Source organism: Mus caroli, chromosome 2 (assembly GCF_900094665.2).
Source record: "Mus caroli chromosome 2, CAROLI_EIJ_v1.1, whole genome shotgun sequence".
Taxonomy (NCBI): domain Eukaryota; kingdom Metazoa; phylum Chordata; class Mammalia; order Rodentia; family Muridae; genus Mus; species Mus caroli.
In genome coordinates, this window is record NC_034571.1 from 163276647 (window position 1) to 163280277 (window position 3631).

Here is a 3631-nt window from a genome sequence, read left to right on the forward strand (position 1 = left end):
TTTTGAAACAAGGCCTATCACTGAATCGCCCATATGGCAAGCCTGGCTCTCTGGTGAGTTTCAGGGATGACCCCTCTCCAATGTCCCTCCTACCTTCCCAGCACGGAGACTCAAGAAGCACACAATACTTCTATTGGGTGCTGGAAATAGGATCTCAGGTCCTTTCTTTGCTTAAGCAACAAGCACTTTGCTGACTGCACCATTTTTCCAGCCCCTAGCTTCTTACCTGATTATAAACGATACTTTACATTATACATATTCTATAATACATTCACAATATATTTATATTTATAAATGCATTACTCAAGAAAAACACATTGCAATGTTCAGGTAAAAGCCTAGGAACTTCTGGCTCTTACTTACAGATAAAGTCACTACTCCGAGGGTTTTTAGCATCAGGTTTAGGTTTTAAATTGTTTTCCTTCCGTCTAAGTGTCAGGAGAGAGGAAAAAAAACAGCTTGGAGTGATCCAGCTCCAATATTTATCAATCACATTGTGTTGCCGTGGCTCTGGCAGGATATATTACGGTACTTGGGTATCTCTGAAACAAACTTCATCTCAGGAGATGGCAGTGTAGGATCCTCCCTACCTCACCAGGGAAGGATCCTGGGGAACAGGAAGAGTTGTTTAAGTCGGGGGATGCTACATGACTCTTCAGGGCTCTGTCGGAAGGATGGCGCTCGCTTCCTGGAACTCATGATGATGGCTGTTCTCACTAAAGCGACACAGGCTCATTCGATCAGATACGCTCTAAGCCAGAGATTATCAGGCCACACTCCAATGTCTATGTCTCCAAGGAGCCGGCTTCTGATCTTCAGCACCGATGACAGCTGTGCTATGTGATCCTTAATTTCCTATGAGTGAAGCTCTGTCCCAGGTACTGGACAGTATGTCACAGCATTTATGTTTCTACCTACAGCTGATGTAGCAGCAACTTTCCCCAACCCCATCATTGTGACAGACAGACAGACAAATGAATATCTAGCCACAAGCAAAACCTCAGTCCTGGTGGAGAGCCATGTTGGTAGAGAAAACTGGAAAAACATCTGGGTTATTTATTTTTTTTTTATTTTAGTTTTTGGAGAAGTTATGTTGGGACTGGGACTGGAGTCCTCTTAGCGGGTATAATGAGCACTGCCTTTACAGACAGAATTGGGTCCTCGGCACCGTTCTCAGGAGCTTCATAACCTCCTGTAACTCCTGCTGCAGGGAGTCTGATCTCACTCAAATGTTCAACCCCACCTCCCCTTATGACGCACACATATACACCTAATTAAAAGTAAAGATGAAGCCTTCATAAATGAAGTTTCTGTTGATCATCAAAGATTAATGTGGATGTTTCATCTCCCACTAAAAGAGCTGATTGGGTTCTTGGAGAAACATTTAGGACAGCCAGCCATCTTCTGGGCTTTGGTATAGTCCAGAGAAAGTCATGCAAGCTAACCTTAGCCAGACAGGCAATTGCTAACTTCTGAGTCTGGGACGGACGGTGTGATGAGTGGACAGATGGGTCGCCCCAGACGTAACTGGATCCTATAAATCTGCTTTGATGATTTTCCATTCCAATTTGTGAGCCTTGTTTCAGTTGTTAAAAGTAAACAGCAACTAGGCTGGGAGACTGGGAGACAACGCCGCCAATCTGCAGCTCCCATGTGAACAGAAGAAACTCAGCATGCTGGTATGTATTGCCATCTCTTGGGGAGGCTGAGGCTACCTAGCCAGCCTAGCTTATTTGAAAAGTTCCAGGCCAGTGATAAATGCTAGAGAAAGAGAGGAAGGGAGGGAGAGAGAGGGAGGGAGAGAGGAAGGGAAAGAGGGAGGGAGGGAGGGAGAGAGGGAGAGAGAGAGAGAGAGAGAGAGAGAGAGAGAGAGAGAGAGAGAGAAAAGTGAGACTTGATCTCTGACCTCTAGACACGTATGTTTCCCATGCCTACAAAAACACAAATTCACATAATAATCAAAAATAAATTCATATGTATGAGTATTTTGCTTGCATGTGTGTAAGTGTATCACCTGGTGATTGTAGAGGGCACAGATACCCTGGACCTGGAGCTATGTGCAGCCAATGAGCCATCTTGTATATGTGCTGGGATCTAAATCCAGATCTTGCAAGAGCGGCTGATGCTCTCACATGCTAAGCCGTCTTTCCAGGCCTCAGCACAAAGTCAAGGGTAGATTGAACTATCTCCTCTTGGCTTCTCTAAAACACAGAATAACCCAAACATTAGAACAATGACCCAAAACCAAATCAACCGTAGAAAAATAGCCATCAAAACTGCCCGAAACAAGGTAAATAGCCGTTTAAACTATTGTTTTAAATAAACAACCTAAAATTAAGCAACATTTATTCATTACTGCTCAGTACCAGAATCCCCTGTGTCTTAGGACTCACACTCTTCCCTTCACAGATGTTTTCTTTGCTCAAAGTAACCCACATTTGCTTTGTTTATTTAAAACAAAGAAGTCACAGACTTGCACAGATTCCAGTAAATATTTACTATGGAAATGCTTGCGTTTTAGTAAAAATAATAAACAAGAAACAATACAAATTAAGCAACATAATCAAACACATTCTTTGCTTTAAACATAATAATGGTCTGCTCAAAATCACCTGAGTTCCTACACGTAAGATTGAGTCAGCCTAGGAGAACGCTTTACAATAAAAACGTTATACAATACTTAGGCACTTCAGGTTTCCACACCATAAAATTAATCTGTCCTCTACATCCAATGGATTAATTTATTATTTACAGGTCAGTGGTCATATGTAGTTTGTTTTTTTTTTTCTGTGAAATAACAAGATTTTAATTTGGGGCTTGCCATCAGAAAAAAACCAAACCAAAACAAAACAAAAAACAGGCATCAACACAATGACAAGGAATCTGCTAGGCAGTTCCCATCTGTCTTCAGTTTCCATGGCTCGGGTTTCCTGCCAAGCCGCGGCTTAGTGGACTCCACGGCTCGGCTCACGTGTGTGAACGCTCTGATTTTTCCATTCACTCCCCGGGGGACCAACAGGCCACCACCAGCAACACGCTTAGGAATTTGAGGTTCTGTAGCCATACTTAGTATCCAACAGAAACTGTGCTGTCTACTAAACAGTATCTCGACTGCAGAGCTTCTCTGACTGTTGGTGGATCGATGGACGAGGCACAGCCATTATCACCATGGCAACAGTATGCAGGCCCTATCTGAGGAAATCTGCACATGGGACCACTGGCTCTCGAGCAGGCGTGCCTCAGCTTCCTCTGGAGTCTGCTTTCTCTGCAAGTCTGGTGTGTTCTAGGGTTTGTCATATGTGTTAGCCATCGAATTATTTCTTAGTTTTAATCTGCCCTTCTGTGGTGTGCTGGTGTACTGGCTAATTTTGTGTCAACATGACACAGCTGGCGTTATCAGAGAGAAAGGAGCTTCAGTGGAGGAAATGCCTCCATGAGATCCAACTGTAAGGCATTTTCTCAATTAGTGATCAAGGGGGAAAGGCCCCTTGTGGGTGGTGCCATCTCTGGGATGGTAGTCTTGGGTTCTATAAGAGAGCAGGCTGAGCAAGCCAGGGGAGGCAAGCCAGTAAAGAACATCCCTCCATGGCCTCTGCATCAGCTCCTGCTTCCTGACCTGCTTGAGTTCCAG

The 3631-nt window shown here is 44.0% G+C and overlaps 1 non-coding gene across 1 annotated transcript; it reads right to left on the reverse strand.

Annotated features, from left to right (window-relative positions):
• Nucleotides 1-3052: 3052 nt before the first annotated feature.
• On the reverse strand, nt 3053-3316 carry LOC115030456. The gene has a single exon (XR_003836052.1).
• Between the last annotated feature and the right edge of the window lie 315 nt (nt 3317-3631).